The sequence below is a fragment of the Leguminivora glycinivorella genome, chromosome 3 (assembly GCF_023078275.1).
Source record: "Leguminivora glycinivorella isolate SPB_JAAS2020 chromosome 3, LegGlyc_1.1, whole genome shotgun sequence".
In the NCBI taxonomy this organism is placed as follows: domain Eukaryota; kingdom Metazoa; phylum Arthropoda; class Insecta; order Lepidoptera; family Tortricidae; genus Leguminivora; species Leguminivora glycinivorella.
Genome location: NC_062973.1, coordinates 9,589,684 through 9,609,707, shown reverse-complemented (window position 1 = coordinate 9,609,707; position 20,024 = coordinate 9,589,684). Strand labels below are relative to the sequence as shown.

The 20,024-nt window shown below is 38.6% G+C and overlaps 1 pseudogene; it reads right to left on the bottom strand.

Annotated features, from left to right (window-relative positions):
• Positions 1-9,017: 9,017 nt before the first annotated feature.
• Positions 9,018-16,826, bottom strand: LOC125224862 (annotated as a pseudogene).
• Positions 16,827-20,024: the final 3,198 nt, after the last annotated feature.

Here is a 20,024-nt window from a genome sequence, read left to right as displayed (position 1 = left end):
ACTCGTATCGATTTTCCTCTTTTCCGCACTCGTATCTACAAGTATTTTGTTTGGGTTACAAAAAAAACACATTATTTACTCTACTACGTTTTATTTATGTCTCTTTAACATTACAAATTTGTAGACACTTATCTATACAAAAATCTTGACAAAAGAAGTACAGATCGCTGAAATGAATGTTGATAGTAATATTAATGAAGACTACTTCAACAAGTGTCAATTGTGAAATGCCGCAAAATACTAGTTGCTCTATAGAAGACCATAATAATATGATCCCCGATCCTTTACAACCCAGCAGCTCGGTACGCACGTTACAAATTTTTTTAATCTTCTTTAGTGAGGGCAACTGAGTACGACGGCATATTTAATTGTTTATAAAGTTTGAGGATACCTGGAAAAAATGTAAGCTCACAGAAAATGTATGGTTCTAGTTAATAACTATTTTGGGGTGCTGTTCACTGTCATACCTGCAATAAAATGTCATTTTGAGAAAAGTATTCTTTAGGTAAAAACTTATACGGCACTACAGTTTTTCGCGATGTGGAGGTTAGATATCTAGTAAAAGTTGTTGGTATGACAATCTCTAGTAAAATAGTCAGACAGACACACCTAAGTCCGTTTTCACATTATCCGATCTGATATCAGAAGTCGGAAGGATTTCAATGGAAAAAAATCCAAGAATGTGCCTGTAACGTATGGGATAATATCGGTCCTACATCCGATATCGGATTGAATAATGTGAAAACGCATTAAGGACTGAATTATTAGACGGCATGCAAAGACGCATGCGATTTTAGATACATTACGGATTGTTGAGGTTACAAACAACTCGGCGCACCAATAAAATACGCAATGTAATGAAACTCGTACGAGTCCTCGTACCGTTTAAATGAGCCCTAATTCGATGTGTCTAGTGAACTCTAGTGGGTGGCTCTAAAGACAATGATTTTAGATGATGAAGAAGCAGTAGTCATCAATAATCTGACCATAAATATAACAACATATACCAAGATCTACGATCAAAATATCAAATTGATATTAAGATGTTAGCGCAAAACCACTTCTTGACCAGAGTTCATCTTATTCAGTTGTTTGCCGGCTTATAAAGTCGTCTACGTGTTTGACTGCCGTGCCGGCCAGTTCAGTTTAAAATTTATGAGATTGAAAATTTCTCTTTGCATTTTTTCCTTTTTACAGTGCCTGAGTCGAGTTTCTCGTTTAAGTGGCAATTTATTTCTTGCCTTCTTTTCTATCACGAGCCCCGTTTATTGAAATACGGATTAGGTATTAAATTGTGTTGTTGGCATATTTCGTAATTTTTCCAAAAACCAAATTGTAAAATTTTCTTGTTTAAACCAAAGACGCACAGTAAACTACAAACGGAACATTTACCGTCAGTAGACACAGTATTAAAACTTTAAGAACTGATATTTGAAAAGTTCCCATGACGATGATTCGTTCGACCCATAATATTATTGCATGTTGCCAACTAACCAAGTATCAACGAAAAGGAGCGCCATTTTTTTTTTTTATAAATGGGCTTACTTTTGACCACAGACTAGCCAAAGGCAAAGACGTGGCCTACGATGGAGTGAGCTCGCCCAGAAGATGCCTGTTCACTCTTGATTTGAAGGTTGCCGGGTTATATGAGCGGTTTTATAAAGAAGTTTACCTATTTTATATAGAAAAACGACCACTCTTTCTCCTTATCCTAATTAGGTAGGTACCGTAAGCGCCTGTAAAAAATATTAAGCTATTCATAACGATGTTAGTAAAATCATTTATTTTCTCCTCCTGAGTCCCAGAAGCGTTATTTTGTTTTTGAATTTTAACCCTTTGTTATTCAATAAAATAAAGCTATTCATAACGATGTTAGTAAAATCATTTATTTTCTCCTCCTGAGTCCCAGAAGCGTTATTTTGTTTTTGAATTTTAACCCTTTGTTATTCAATAAAAGTTCAAAATAAATTTTGGAATGTACAAAAATTTGTACCCGACGACTTAGGAGGCTAACTAACGAATTCAAATGAGCAAGTATCTTTAGGGCAAAAATGGACATACCTAATTACGTATTTATACTAACCAAAATCCCGCCGGATATCGCGGTTTTCTCAATTACTCGTAACCCTTTGAGCGAACTAAGCCCCAAACCCTCCAAAAACAATAGCCCGCCAGAAAGATTTTTATTTAAAATGTTGCGAAGAAGATATGTATAAGCTTGTACTGTCAAAAAGTTTTTACAACTACCTACTAATATAGTACCAAACTTCTAAGGCCCACTTGCACCAACCACAACTCAGCGTCAGTGGGCTGTCAAATTTCATATAAAATGGTGGCTTAACTCATTGGTTAACCCTCCATTTTCGTTGATGCAAGTGACCCTAACTGTATCAGCTTGGCCTTGTCGTTACTACAAGAACTATTCAAACGAACGGACATCAGCGCCGCGTCGCTTGAGTGTAATTTAAAAAACGTCTCCTCAGTACATTTTGTATAGGAAGGACCCGTAAGGGACGCGCAAGGGACGTCGCTTGGCGCGCCCCAGGCGACGCGGCGCGAGGCGACGCGCCGCGCGCCAAGCGACGCGTCGTCTGGGGGCGCGTCTTTCGTCCTTTCTATACAAAATGTACTGAGGAGACGTTTTTAGGGTTCCGTAGTCAACTAGGAACCCTTATAGTTTCGCCATGTCTAAGGGCACAACTCTGTCCGTCCGTCCGCGGATAATCTGCAATAGTGTACCGTTAGCACTAGAAAGCTGAAATAATTAAGTACGTAATTATCGAAAATAATAAATCATCTTTATAATGTAGCTGTTGTCACATTGACTTTCATTTTATCAGTTATCTATGTTACGAACTCTATGCAAAACAGAGCAAAGAGGAGAAATTACGTAAAAAGGTATAAAACAATTAAATTAATTAAAAAGTATAAGTCTGAGAGAGTTGTGCCCCTATAAAAAAATAATCAGCAGACCCCATACTAAAAACTTTTGAACCATATGTTTAAAAAATATGAAAAAAATCACTTTTGAAAAGTAGAACAAAAGTAGAACGTTATAAAGACTTTCTAGGAAAATTACGGAAAACTTTTGAACTTAGGAACCCTTATAGTTTCGAGGTTCAGTAGCACTAGAAAGCTTTTGAGAAAAATACAAAAATAAAAAATGGAAAACTACGGAACCCCAACTACTAAGATCGTTTTTTGATAATATTAATATTTTCGGAAATAATCGCTCCGTGTCCCCCCCCTCTAACTTTTGAACCATATGTTTAAAAAATATGAAAAAAATCACAAAAGTAGAACTTTATAAAGACTTTCTAGGAAAATTATTTTGAACTTGATAGGTTCAGTAGTTTTTGAGAAAAATACTGAAAACTACGGAACCCTACACTGAGCGTGGCCCGACACGCTCTTGGCCGGTTTTTAAATTACATTCGGGCGGCGTGGCGCTGACGTTCGCTCCGCGTCTCAGGACATGAGTCGCCTGTGTGTGGATGGTCCCCAAGGCGTCGAGTGTAAGTTAATAAAAGCGCTTCAGTATAGTTATGAGGTACAGCGGGGAAAATCTCGACTGGGGGCAATTGTAACTAATCAATTTTTTCCATTAATACACTATGGTGTTGAGTTCTACATGTATCCACTGAACACGCCTACCATATAATTATAACCGGTGGACGCTCTATTTAATAATGCAAACATAATAAAATATGGAAAAAATGGACCAGTTATATTTGCTCCCCAGTCGAGATTTGCCCCGCTGTACGCCGTGTCTTGCGTGGGCGACGGTCGCGCGACCGTCGCCGTCGCGTCTTATACTTCCATATCGATAAGGTTTGATTTGGTATGCGTCGCATCGCCGTCGCGCGACCATCGCGCGACCGTCGCCCACGCAAGCCACGGCGATACAATAAACTTCAGACGAGGGCAAGTGGAAAATTCGTTCCGATAAATCGTTTTACGATAGATCGTAAAAGATAGTTTAGGGCAAACGAATGGTTGTTGATAGAGGCTGAAGAATTTCACTTCGCCAAATGCCTATTGGACAGCCCTCATTTATTTAGATCGACGTACAGGGAAACAAATCGGAACTAGATCGCTTTCACTTTATAAAACCCTTTTATTTGGCTTGTACAACCAGGACGTAAATCAATGTGTCTTTATATCATAGAGGAATAAGGAAAGAGTTGTAACTCCATACATCAGTAAATGCGACTTATTTGTAGTAACATCTAGCGTTAATCACGCGTCAAATAGCGTAAATTATCAGTAGATCAGTACTGCTATTTGTCAATAGATGTCGTACAAGCTCTAGGAGGGTTCGGGTTGCCGACGACTCAAAGGACAATAGATCCCCTTATCAGCATACCGCACCCTCGTTGAGCTCTGGCAGCCTTACTCACCGGCAGGAACACCACACTATGAATAGGGTCTAGTGTTATTTTTTTCCATCCTTTTTAATAAGAGGAAGATCGCGGCTCTGGGTCTATTAAACATGTAAAATCGGGTAACTCACGTAAAATTGACGAAGATCGCTCGACATGTTTCGCTCCGTAACAAGGAGCATTTTCATTGAGCACGCGCGATGCCGATGGCATCCCGACGCAGACTGCGGGCCGCAGCTCGCAGATCTTCGACAATTTTACGTGAGTTATCCGATTTTGCATGTTTAATATTATGTAGGTAAGTGTCTCACGGTAGTTTTATTATTAATATAAAATGGCTCTGAGCCTATAAATATAATAATCTAGCATTATCACAGTCAACAATAATCACACATCCATTGAATCAGAAATTACCTTAGAACTTTCCATTATTAGTCCAGTAAAGTTAGACGTTACATGTGTGCACTTGATTAAGCACCTCACTTGATGCTCGAACTACGTGTTCTGAGCTACGACTTGGAGCTCTAATTATACCGTACATGCGTATGAGGGTAGTTATAAACTTGGACGCGTGAACTCACTACAGGGTATCTAGACAACTTCACAATCGTTTACGCTTCGTACCTCGCTCTCTCATCTCTCTTCTGTAGTCGAGACAGAGTCAGACTGCGTTTTGATCCCCATATAGCGTCAATGTCACTTAGCTTCGGCTAGAATCAGAGGGATATCGAGCAGTTTTGAATAAGCCAACTCGAACTAAAGCCTGGGTATTGGGCTCTACAGGGTGGCCCAAAAATACGTTGACAAACGTTTGTATAATTATTTTTCTGTCCTTATACGAATGATTGTCCAACAAATTAAAATGTGAAACCTTAATAATTATTGACCAAATAAATCGAATCGCCTTCAAAATGCCCTACTTTGGCTTTGAAGTACAAACGCAAATGTAAGAAGAAAAAAAAATAACGATATGCCGCTGCACCTCTAGTATGACTTTCGTCTAACTTATTGCACGTTTAGCTTTTTAAATATCCTAATTTTTGTGATCAATAAACGGGCTAGGGTTTTAAGATTGATTACAAACTATAATTTATAGTTTTAAGTGAGGTGAATTTACGTAGGTAGGCTGAAACGTATCGAACGTATGAATTTGAAAAAATCGCCGTTTTACAATTGGTCTACATAGCAAATCTTGCGAAATGGACATGAATGCTGTTGAAATATTCATGGTGAATGTAGAAATATACAATAAATATAGGCTCAAAAAATATTTTTGGTAACTTCGATATTTAGGTTTATTTCAACATTTTACTATTCTTTGTCAACGTAATTTTGGGCCATCCTGTAATTATCTGGTTTATCCTGGACGTGGACATATTTTCTAACCACTAGGATATTCGTATTAAATTTCCCTTATATTGTATTTCCCAAGGAAGCTACTCTTAGAGGCATGGAGGTGAGCATTTCTCACGGTTGGGTCTTACAGCGCGGCAAAAAAGTAGAATTTAAGAAGTGGTAACATGTAAGCGTCTTGGTTTTAATACTGTAAGCTTGTATGTTGTATGAATAAATAAATAAAAAAAAAAGTTTTCTCACACAGATTGACGGGTTGCCACTATGTGGCTGGGTTTGACGCTACGATAGCGAATAACGATTTTTCCTTCTACATCCTTATTTCTCCTTGTTGGATGGTTATCATGCTTTTGAGGTATCGCTGGCCAATTGGCAGTTGTGCATTTGTTCCCACGCAATACCATAGTATATAAATGATAAGTAGTGCTTCTGCTTCTGTTTACGTACGTCTCGAATTTACTTGATTCTATGAAAGAACACTTGTTGTTGTGTCATTTGGTACTATACCTTTTGACTTTGACATCAGTAGGCCTAGCACATGATGGCCGCGGGAGTATGTCGCCGCGAGATAGACTACCCGTCCTTATGTCATTAATACAGTTAGAAGAAGACGTGGCATCTATCTCGCGGCGATATACTCCCGCGGCCATCATGTGCTAGGCCTACAGACGGTCCACTCGAATGAACGTTAGCTCTGTGAATCGTCTGACTTCACTTACATGTATTTCTCGTTTGTATTTGGGTAAACTGGTGCACAACTCAAAGGATGTATTTAATAAAGGTATTGTTTTCTTATGTGGTTACCTGTGTGGTGACGGTTAAGAATTTCACCACCCCCTTTCTTCCCGTGGGTGTCGTAGAAGGCGACTGTGAGATATGGGTTAAATTGTGGCGTAGGCGAGAGGCTGGCAACCTGTCACTGCAATGTCACAGTTTCGTTTTCTTTCAAACCCTTATTTGCCAAGAGTGGCACTGAAGCTTTAGTAGTTACATGTGCTCTGCCTACCCCTTTATGGGATACAGGCGTGATTGTATGTTGTATGTATGTTGTTGTTTTCTTATTTAATGTACCTAATTAAAAGATTACAATCCAATTTATTTTACACTCAAAAGCTTTATAAAACAGCCTTTGTGTTTAAGCATTTAATTAAATACTCCTGAAAAACATGTCACCTTTTCAGAATTAGAGAAATTCCTTCAAATTTCCCTGTCTTATTTGAGGAGTATCTTTAGCAAAACGCTTATTTTTGTATGAAATTCACAAATATATAAGTCTTTTTGAAAAGACACTTCATTTCTAATTAAAAATTAGTTCTGTATTTATTAGTACAAGTAGACCGCAGTTTATAATTTATTTCAGCCAGCAAGTTAATTAAGAACTGAATTAAACTTCACTTATAAGGTCTCGAGTAATATCCCAGCAATTCCCGTCAACTTTGTACAATGACACGTCAGCAAATTTTAATTGATCCTATTTTGTTACCAACATTTAGTAATATAATTCGACTTTCGTAAGATATATACAGGATAATTGTTATAATTAAGAAAATATAGATACTAGAGAACCTTAATGACGAAATAAAACTTAATAAAATCTCAATTCATCAACAAAATCTTGGTAACAAAATAGGAATTAATAAAAACAAATTTAACTTTTCCCTTAATTTTTGTACAAACTTTTCGAGAACTGCTGATCCTTACATAATTAAGTAGATACCTACACAAAGATTACATCCCACAAACCAGAGGTTACTTTTTTAAAGTATCTCTTTATACCTACAAATTGTTTAGATATATTTACTAGTACTTAGTATATTTAAAAAATATAAATTGAATGGAACAACATTTTATTATCTTTTCCTGGTCCTCTTTATTTTCCAATTCTTCAATTGAGATCACTGATTTTCAATGATATATTTATTACTTTAAAAAAACGAGATTTAGGTACAATTTGAACATAAATATGTATGACAAAATGGTTAGTTACAACAAGTTTAGAATTTGATGTCACAAAATCTCCTAGTGCGTTTTCACATTATCCGATCCGATATCGGATGTAGGACCGATATCTCATACATTACAGGCGCCATCTTGGATTTTTACCGCTGAAATTCTTTCGACATCCGACATCAGATCGGATAATGTGAAAACGGACTTACGTCACATATCAAAAATTTGGGACGGGCAAACAAAACAACCTTTTCAAACTTCAGTTTAATTTTATTGTTCGTGATTACGATTCTTTGCTGGCGCGGTCGGATCAAAAGGAGGAACTGTAGAGGATCTTTTTCTCGTAAATATTGTCTATTCATTTGTTAACGGTTTTGTTAATACTAGTAAGTACATATCAAAATTATGAGCGTTTCTTTTTTGCTTATTTTCATAAGAGTGAATTTTAAGTTAATTTTATTTAGTATCACGAGCACTTTCTATCTCAATAGGAGAAAAAAAACCGGCCAAGTGCGAGTCGGACTCGCGCACCGAGGGTTCCGTACAAACCTGCATTTGATATGAATTTCAACTTGATAGCTCTACGCGTTCATGAGGAAAAAAGTAATAAGTTTATATTTATTAAAAAATATATATTTTGTAATGTAACTAAAAATTTAAGGTTTTCGGAATTTTTCCTTTATGTGTGCTATAAAACGTTGCTTCATGCCAAATTTCAAGATTCTAGGTCGACTGGAAGTACCCTTTAGGTTTTGATTCCCTTGCGAGTACTTGCGAGTTTCAAAATATGCAGCTTAAATTGCTGTTTCTTTTGATTGCGTTGACATAGAAGTTTGATTTTGTTACAGCTTAAAGGTATTATAGACCTGAGTATTTGGTATGAATTTCAATTTAATACCTTTACGCGTTTATGAGGAAATGGGTAGTAAGGTTAAAATTATTAAAAAAATATATATTATGTGATGTAACTAAAAATTTATGGTTTTCGTAATTTTTCCTTTATCTATGCTATAAGACGTTGCTTCGTATCAAATTTCAAGATTCTGAGTTCACGGGAAGCACCCTGTAGGTTTTGATTCCCTTGCAAGTGTCGAAAATTTGCGGCATAAACGGCTGTATCTTTTGATTGCGTTGGCTTAGAAGTTTGATTTTTTCACAGCTTCAAGGGACAGTAGACCTGAGTAATTGATATAAATTTCAGCTTCATACCTCCACGCGTTCCTGAGAAAAAGGGTCTTGACAGACAGACGGACGGACGGACGGACAGACGGACAACAAAGTGATCCTATAAGGGTTCCGTTTTTTCCTTTTGAGGTACGGAACCCTAAAAAGTGTTCCAGAATTTCCATTCATTTTTGTTACTTTCCTTTTTTGTAATCTCAAACTGTATTGAAGATGGGAAAAAAAAGGAAAAAATCGTATGGGACACTTTTTTTGCCTTTGAAAAAGCTAATAGGGATTCTGAAGTAGAAATAATATACCTTAAAAAATGTGAAAAAAATACATACTACTTAATAATATCCCTTTCTAAACAAATGTCATTAAAATTAAAACTGTATTAAATATTTTGCAAGGCGAATTTACAACACATTATTCAACCTCCTATAATAGTGAGTGATGCTATTTCATATGATCCGCCCAAGTCGACCAGCCGTAGTTGAACTGGCTCGGATGAGACCTAGGGTCTCGTACCAAGGGCACAATCCTGGGTATTGTTCTTTTCTTCTCCGTTTCCAATCTCTGCTGCAGTTTCTCCACTATGTCTGGATGTAGTTTTGAAATGTCCTTCGTTTCGCAAGGGTCTTCGATAACATTATAGAGACAGACTGTTCCTAGAACAGAAAAAAAATATATGGTTACTAGCTTTTGCCCGCGGCTTCGCTCGCGTTAAATTCGAAAATTTCGGAATGCTCCATACTTCCACCCCCCATTCTAGGGAAGTAGGGGGTTAGAAAGAAACAAAAAGTAGCCTATGTCACTCTCTATCCCTTTAACTATCTCCACTTAAAAAATCACGTCAATACGTCGCTCCGTTTTGTCGTGAAAGACGGACAAACAAACAGACACACACACTTTCCCATTTATAATATTAGTATGGATTAGTTATGGATATGGATTAGTATGGATGGTACTTATCAAATTCTTATTTGTATATTGTAAGAACTTACCATTTTCAGGGTAACATAATGAGACATCGCGTTCATCGTTTCCTTTTAGGCAATCAACTTTAAACTTTTCTTAAGTCCATCATCTGCCATATTAATTTTCAGACCATTATCTGAGAAAACTGAATACACAGTGCTCTTCTTCAAAGCATCAACGTATGACGGAGGGCTTCCAATAATCCCTCTAAAATCATGACCCTGATAGTTACTGTATTCTTTTATCACGCTCCCTGTTATCAATTTGTATTCTCCCGATATAATCATATAGAAACCGTGATAGTCGTCGATTTCAACTATTTCGTTTCGCCCAGATGTTGCATTTGTAATGATGTTGTCCCATTGATTAATCCCGTCTATACCTGTCGGAGGGTCTGCACCCACTGCGTGTAGCAAAGTCGGGAGCCAGTCTGAAATATGCATATACCCGTTCCAAGCCCCGCTCACGGGATTTAAGTTTGCCTTCCACAAAAGTCCGGCTACCCTCACGGCGCCTTCGAACGGAGACATTTTAATCCCTCTCAGCGGCCAATTAGATCCATAATTCAGGGAAGGCCCGGACGTCATGCCGCCGTTGTCCGATGTGAACACTATTATGGTGTTGTTCAATATCCCTTTATCGGAAAGTGCTTTTACTATGTCGCCCACGCTGTCATCTAGTTTTTTAATCATAGCTGGAACAAGATATTACACAGAATGATCAATCTAAAAACAGACAGAATTAAGAAGTTAGAAACTATGAAGGATAGCGACAACTGTTCTTAGGAAACCTGGCTTAGATTTTAAATTTAATAATAATGACATTCAAACTTTTTTTTAAATCTCTCATACATAACCGGGAATTGAACCTGCTCGAAGTCATAGTTTTTGAGATATCTCCTATCAGTATTAACCCTTTTCCTTTTGGCGTTGGTTTAGGGACACCCTGTATAACTGCTAGTTATGCGTCATTTGTCCTATTGCACCTAAATTATAGCCCCGTCGTCGATGCCTCTATGAGGGACGCTTTCACTAAATGTTTACGCATTTACTGTGACTACATACACTAGACTAATAGTAAATATGTATTTCTAGATCACCTGCTAGTGTGCGTCTCTGCTGCGACTCGATATGCCGCATGCGACGCACTTCGTCCGAAGGCGCCTGCAGTCGATGGCTCCGTGACGGGCTTTGAACATCAGAAATAACGAATAGTCTTGGCTTTCACTAAATATTTCTAGATCACCTGCTAGTATACGCCTCTGCTGTGACTCGATATGGCGCATGCGACGGACCTCGTCCGGCGGTGCCTGCAGTATAGCCCCGTCGTTGCCGCCGTGAGGGGCGTTGTGCGCCACCATCAGGAACAACGGTGACGACGGGTCGTGCGCTTCGATAACTGTCGGAGAATTGCGACTAGTTAAACCTCCGCCACACATAAAGCGCTTTGATAGCGTAGCGTTAGCGGAGCGTTGGCGGAGCGCAATGATAGCGGTGCGCCGGACGAATGCTGGCGTTCTGCTCGCGATCCGCGCTCGTTAGTTCCCGCCGGCGTCCGCTGGGCGCAACGCCAGCGTTCGTCCGGCGCACCGCTACCATTGCGCTCCGCCACCGCTCCGCCTACGCTCTCGAAACGCGCATGTGTGGCCGAGCTTTCAAAGTACATTTTCCCACAGATATTGAGTGGAGCATGCACTGATGCATCTCTTGCCTATTCACTAACAAAAATACCTACATGCGACATTTTTTCTCAAATTTTGTACGAAAATATTTTAGTTAATCAAGCAATTATCAAAAGGGGCATTTAAACGGACCATATTTTCAATGCGATATGTGGCTAACAACTATAGATGTTTTTAAAAGAGGAACACCAACAGATGCCGGCCACATATTACAGTAAAGATATTGCCCGTTTAGAAGCCCCCGTAGCACGCAAAGCACGTCAAATTTGGCCAACACTAAGTAATAACTGAATACTGAGCTAATCGGAGCTGAGTTAGCCTGAAGCAAATTGTTATCGTATAACAAGATATTAATCATTTCCATTACATATAATTACTCAGACATAATCTTACGGGATGTAGCCTCCCGGCTGTACAAGTCAGTGACATAGCCCTCGGAGTCCCATGCCGGCGTCCCGTTCCGATACAAGTCGTAGCCCGACACAGTCCCAGAGCTCCACTGGAACATCAATCAACAAGACAGTTTGTAAAGGCCCTTTTATGTAAACAAACAAATATGACATTTGGTTTTTTATTCTTTTTTACATAGGCCCATTGTGTCCTTAAAATATTGCTTGTTATAAAAATTACACCCTGTATTTGCGTGAGGATTGTGTTATGGTGCGTCTACACAATGGCCTATGATGAACGATTAAGTGCGCGGTTTTTAAGGTGCTAACAGACTATCGCATCGCACCAAGGTGACCATAACTAGGAGCGAAAAAAAAACTATTTCACGCTTTCACTTATATAGGTGACCCTGCACGGGAAGCATGGTCGTGCGACAGACGATAAAATATCAGGCCATCCCTATCGCACTTACAAATAGTGCGATAGGGACGGCCTGCTATTTTATCGTCTATCGCGCGACCATGCTTCCCGTGGTGGGCTTTAGTGCAGTGAGATATAAGTTTGTAATGAGACAGATAGAGATAAGCGTTGCATTGAGATAAGCGTGAGATCACTTACCGCTGCGTTCGCGCAAGAAAATTGCCGCCAAAATTGCAATCGCTCACTATCAGGCGTTCCATCTGCTCACCTTATATCTCGTTAAACTTTTAACTATTGGTTTTTATACATAAGTAATAGTCATACATACCTAGATACATACATACAAATTTTTTAAATGGGAAAGTGTGTGTCTGTTTATTTATCCCTCTTTCACGGCAAAACGGAGCGACGAGTTGACGTGATTTTTTAAGCGGAAATAGTTGAAGAGATGGAGAGTGACAAAGGCTACTTTTTGTCTCTTTCTAACCCTAACTTTCTAAAAATGGGGGGGGGGGGGGGGGTTATAAAGCATTCCGCAATTTTCGAATTTAACGCAAGCGAAGCATCGGGCAAATGCTAGTAAATGTAATAATTACCGATTCCTCTATCGTATACTCGTAGTAATCAATATACCCGCCCCGGTGCCCGAAGTGCGAGTCGAATCCCCGTGCCGTAGGCAGAGCCGCGGACCGACACAAGCCCACATGCCATTTTCCCACCAGATGAGTCGAATACCCCAACTCCTTCAGATATTGCGGTAAAATCTTCTCGGTTAGCGGCAGTACCCTGTCCTCACTATGCACGAGAGGGTACCCTTGCATGCCTGTAACGTACAAATGACATAGCGTCACTACTTTGAAAAAATCTCTAAAGTAGTGACGATAGGTATGTAAGAGGGTCGATTCTAGTACCAGTTCGACAAGTCATAATAATGATCTGTATCATCGGAGAATCTATGAAACGTCACTTCGGCCGTGTCAAATTCCTCCCCAGGTCAACTCGGTTAAGTGTACCAACGAGGATAAGTATGTCTTCCTTCATGGTCACGGGTATTTTTAACCGACTTCAAAAAAGGAGGAGGTTCTCAATTCGACTGAATGTTTTTTTTTTTTATTATTTTTTTGTATGTATGTTACTCGATATCTCCGAGAATCGTGGACCGATTTTCAAAATTTTTTTTTTGATCGAACCGGTATAACCCCGAGATGGTCCCATTGGCACCAAGTCAGGGTCTGATGATGGGATCCTGGAGAAATCGAGGGAACTCTTCAAATGTTATAGGCACATGTAATGTTTTTAGTATATTTTTCAAAGGTACACCAGTATTTACGTCTGATGGTAATAATTTTATGTGGCTGAGCTGATGATGGAAGGTCAACTCCTCAATGGTTAGGAGTTTAAGGATAATTATTTCACTACTGTACATGTATTCGGACTGATACATATAATATCACTAGGAACCACTAAAAATCAACTGAGCTGATGATGGAAGGTCAACTCCTCAATGGTTAGGAGTTAAAGGATAATTCTTTCACTACTGTACATGTATTCGGACTGATACATATAATATCACTAGGAACCACTAAAAATCAACAAATAAATAAACTTTTTAACAAAAAATAAAACCGCCTTCAAAAATAAGCGCGTTACAAAACACGGAGAAACTAAAAAGCCAAAAATAATAAACCTTTCAATTCAGATTTCTTATCGTATTGCAATAAGCTAAACATCCAAATTATAAACAATTCAATTATTTTTGGAGTCGGTACCAGCCTGTGTATGGTGGGGTGGGTCAAACAGGCAATAGCAAGGCGACGAACAGGTCTGGTACCGACTACAAAAATAATTGATTTGTTTATAATTTGGATGTTTAGCTTATTGCAATACGATAAGAAATCTGAATTGAAAGGTTTATTATTTTTGGCTTTTTAGTTTCTCCGTGTTTTGTAACGCGCTTATTTTTGAAGGCGGTTTTATTTTTTGTTATTAACTTCAGTCTCGTTTCAAAGAGTAAATCTGAATTGCGACCAAGTCACACCAGTTTGACAGTACTCTTGCCCTCAAACGTGGCTGACCAGTAAATGTATGAACTCTAATGTAAACACATAATTATTCAAACAGGATAAATGTTAAGGACACATTTCGTCGTATGCCACATTTACCTGTGTAGACCTTAATAAGGAAAACTTGAAATTTGAATGTTTTAAAACGCAATAACGCTGTTTCTTAATATTTAATACCGAGATAATTGACATTGGAGTGGAGGTAAGTATTTCGTTGGAGGCTGAATATTTTTCATATTTAAATTATGAGCTTACGTTTCTTGGAAGTTCCAGATAACGATTTTAAGATTAAAAGCCTCAAATACCTAATTTCGACTCTTGTGAAATCTTAGATATTAAATGGTCGAATATTAATATTCTTAAATTGTATGAAATCCAGCACAAGGAGACTCTTAACCCAGAATTAGCATTTCTTTTATTCTAGCACGATAAACTAAAGCTATAAATGATATGGAGCTTAGATGTTCTCACGGTTTAGGTCACGTAGAAGGTCCTCTTTTAGGAAAAACCTTGTACAAGTTCTGTCGTCGCTTCTTAACTCTCCCATTTGTATACTTAATCTATTTACTGGAGATCGTCAGGGCAAAAGAAGCAAAACGCATTTTTTCTGACGGTGAAAGGCATATGAAAGTTCCTACATTAACCTTATAAAATATGATGTATTTAAAGCCTGACTAGAAATATATGACCAAGCGCCATCTTGCGGAATCATTAGAACTATTTTCTCCATACTTAACTGAACTGATACCCCATACATTCAATAACAGCGCCCTCATGACAATAGTATATTTCTGGTCAGGGCCGAATGGCACAAACGCTCACCAAACGAAACGCTAGTAGATATCTATCTCTATCGCTCTTGCTTATTGGCGCGACAGAGCTAGATTACCTTTCGCGGCGTTTTGTTTTCGTTTCGCGTCGGAGAAATGCCATTCGGCTACGGGGCCAGGGTTTAATCGTTTATGGGCCACCTAAAATATAGGCATGAATAAAAATTCGTTTTTTTTTTTTCGAATTTAAAATTCGAATTTTAGGTAGGTCATCAATAAAATTTTTTTTGATGACCTACCTAAAGTATAGGCATGTATTTCAGACAGTAGGGATGACCTCGACGGGGTACAGAGACAGTGGTACGCTACCAGGTCTATTTGGAGAATCGTACCATTTTGATGACAGTATATTCTAACTGATTTCATGTGTGATTAGGACCCACCTAAAGCATAGGCATGTTTCTCAGTAAGCAGGGCTGACCGCGATGGCGTGCAGAGACAATGCGAGTAGAACCGCTGGAGGGCCACGCCAGTACGCTACCAGGAGTACCAGGTCTATGGTCTATGTTCGTCACACTTGTCACACAGCCATGGATTCTTACACCATTCTAATGACAGCACCTTATAATTGGTTGCATGTGTTAATATAACCCACCTAAAGTATAGGCATGTTTTCCAGTAAGCAGGGCTGATCGCGATGGCGTGCAGAGACAATGCGAGTAGAACCGCTGGAGTGCCACACCGGTGCGCGCCAGCAGGTCGATGTTCGGTGTACGAATCTGCTCCGAACCGTGGAAACTCACGTCGTCCCAACCCTGTATCATGGTATACTCTAGATAGATATGGATACTTAGACAACGACAAATTTAATATTCATTTTTTATTTAAACATTCTATAATTCACAATAATAAGTGATTCCATCCAACGTGATAATGCGGCAAGTTTGAACACGTGAAGGTCTTTTTGATTAGGTAGGTTAGTTATTTGATTTAATTTTGTAGTTTGCAAATATATTAAATACGTACATATATCACACATAATTACATGAAGTAACTAGTCAACCCCCCCTCCTTATTGCCTGTGGTGCATAAATGCCTATACCCCGCTGGATCATGGTTTCCTTTTGTCTTAATCGACGGCGTATGTGGAGCACAAATGGATTTCCGTATTGTTGTTGTTTCTGAAATGCCCATGGTCTAGGAACAAAGTAAGTATCAGAACTCAACATGCAAGTCAATATACGTACCGGGATTTGAATCCCAGCGGTAACGTGTTACCTACACTAGGTACTAGCTTTTTAGGACAGACGGTCTCCAAAATATTTTTATTTCTCTTTAGGTGTTCGATACAAAATGATGGTAGGTAATGATTGTCTATGTATTTAAAAGAATTTAATTTAAAGCAAATGTCCAATTATTAAATTATTAGGCCATGTTATTAGGCCATAAACTACTTCTTTACTAAAAAACACGATTATTTACTTACCAAATCATCTGCAAGTATATAAACTATATTCGGCCTCACATTACTTTGACCTCTAACCCCAAGGGTCATCACAATCATTAAAATCACTGCACATATCGTTTGCAAGCAGGCCATTATTTTAATAAACATTATAAATAAATATTTACACTACACGTTATATAAACCTGGCTTCATTATCGCGAAGTACGAGACTGAGAGAAGTCCACCCAGCGGCCCATTCGAACGCTCATTTTGACATTAAAGTTAGTCACTTTATCGTCATTAGTCTGTACGTCTCAGTCAATAAGTACTACTACTAGCGGTACGACACAGTGCGTTTTCACATTATCCGATCCGATATCGAATGACAGACCAATATCCCATACATTACAGTCACCATCTTGGATTTTTTCTATTGAAATCCTCCCGACATCCGATATCAGATCAGATAATGTGAAAACGGCCTTAGGTACTAAAGGTGCAACAAGGACGCGATAAACTATATCACACTAGGGTGTGATACACCCCCTTTCTTCCGTGGGTGTCGTAGAAGTCGACTGTGGAATATGGATTAAATTGTGCCGTTGGCGAGAGGCTGGCAACCTGTCAGTGCAATGTCACAATTTCGTTTTCTTTCAACCCCTTAATTGCCAGGAGTGGCACTGACACTTGAGTAGTTTCATGTGCTCTTTCTACTTTATGGGATACAGGCGTGATTGTATATATGTACACTAGCGTGCTAGGCCCGTTAGTTCTAGCCGAAGTTACAATCGTTGACGCCACATGGCTATCGAAACGCAGTGTGGCTCTATCGCGCCACTACAGAGAGCGATAGGGAAAGCTAGCTACGATACGCTTAAGAAGTGTAAGCGATTTTCGTTCGATAGTTTTTATTCTATTAAGAAATAGGTACAATCATGGCATGATAACAAGATCATACCATCCCAAACATTAAAATGCGACCGCCTACGAACGAGCTTACACTCCACCACACATAGATTGCGCCACAAAAAATGCCTTGTTGCCACCGATTATTTGTAGATTGGCATTAAGTGTCAATTCTTAACCGTAAATCTATGTCAAAAGTGACACTTTACGCCATCTACAAGTATAATCGAAAGCTACAAGACATTTTTTTTGTGGCGCCATCTATGTGTGGTGGAGTGTAAGCGCGGTTTTAGGCGGTCGCATTTTAATGTATGGGATGGTATGATCTTGTTATATTTAATCTATGATAATACACACATTTATTTAAAGACACAAAAAATAAAATAAATCCCCCATTCTTAATGCCACGGTTATTCATAGCGCTGGTTTTTAGCGAGGATCATCCGGCCTAGCTGAAATGACAATCTTTGATTAGACGCAGATCAAAACGCAGTCTGGCTCTGCCGTGTCGCGTCAATACTGAAGAGCAATAGAGGCAGCTGGCTACGATAACGATATCGTAAGCGTTTGTGCGTTTGGCTACGTACCCTGACTTAAAAGAACATTTATTGGCTAAGCGAACGACATTAAAAAATACTATTTAAGAAATAAAACCACTAATACTAACTGGCATCATTTAAATGTCTAACATTAGTTCGAATAAACTCTCGATACCTATACACATATCAAATGTGGAGATAATGTCCGGTTTGGGTAATCATGGGGCCTACCGCGGACACCAAAGTTTTGCAGATTATGACATTTTTCTCTTTTACTCCCTTTAAGTTGTAATAAGACTGACGAAGAGAGATGCCTGCGATTGTTTAATATCGGTTTCTGCGGTTGTAACACATAATTATTCGAGTTTCGAATATGCATAAAATGTCATTCACGTGTTTATTTGCTCTTTAGATTATACATATTTTATTTATAATTTACATTATACAACCCACTGGTTATTCATTCGATTAGTTCTTAATTGTTTGATTTCTCCCAAAACCTAAATATCCTAAATTAATGCACATGTCACATCTGGAATTGAGGGCGTCCATAATCTTCAGAGACTGCTTACCGTCCGATGGGCCGTATGCTTGATTACCGCCACTGACGTAGTATTAAAAAACTGTTCAACTTGCCAAAAACGCAGAAGAGTCGATAATTTTATTTTCACATAGGCCTGTACTTTCCAAGTCATATTTCAGGGATATTTTCTACCGGAGTTGTAGGTACTTATTGCACATATTTTATGAGCCGCTCTCTTCAGCGCCACGGTTTATTTTATAGAAGTAGGTACCTAAAATTCGAAATCGAAGAGCTGGAATTTTAGGTCTAGGGTTCCTATCCAACGAGGCAAGCGCTAATAAGTGAAAGAGAGACATTGAAGACACAGATATCGAAGCGTAAGCGATTGTCTAGATACCCTGTTTCCTATGCGGGAGGAACATTACATTATTCCCGGGACCATCGTCAAATTGTTCACAGAGAAAGAAAAAAACTTAAAAAAACTTTCCTATTGAATTTTTCTAAATATAACGTGATAAATTGATAATCATCGTTGTCATATATCTGTCTGTTGTCTGTATCCGAAGAGATTACAGGCATCGTTAATAAAGAGTAGTTATCTGAGAGCATTTAAATATTGTTTTGAGCAATCTCTCTCTCATTCTCTAGTGTAAGATGCAAATCTTATACTTTTAAACGAGCAATTCTTGTATATTTATTTATTTATTTATTTATATATTTATTTACACTGACGATCTCGGAAACCGCTCTAACGATTTCGCTGAAATTTGTTATGTGGGGGTTTTTGGGGGTGAAAAATCGGTCTAACTTATCCTTAGGTCCCGGAAAACGCGAATTTTCGAGTTTTCATGCGTTTTTCTTCGCGCGCCATCTCGTGTGCAGTAGTTGTACTGTTAAGACAGAATTCTTTCGGTCGATGTAAGTACTATTTATTGCAAACACTAGATGGCGACACAGGTCAAGGCTAAAACGAATAGAAAAATACACTATTTGAGTTTTTGTGGCGAAATGCGCGCCATCTCGTGTGGAGTAGTTGTGTTGTTAAGGCTGAGAATTTTTTCGCTCGATGTAGGTATTATTGATTTTTGAACTAGATGGCGACACATGTCAAGGATACGAAATTAACAGAACCGAGCGAAGCTCGGTCGCCCAGATATTAATATTGATACGAGTAGGCACATAGATTAAAATTATATTGGCTGGATTTTTATTTATTTCAGTAGTTGGTTTCGAGTAGTTCACATTTTGTTAACTTTTGTCTGCGTCTGGTACAGTCGACTACAAAGAGATGTATACACTTTTTCACCTTATTGTTTTGTAATAAGGTGAAAAAGTGGATATATCTCTTTGTAGTTGACTGTACAACCTGCAATACTTTGTCATAGCAAATCGCTACGTCGTTAGCTTTGATAACGATTTGGATAATTTCACGGGATGTGTATAAAATAAAAAACTTAG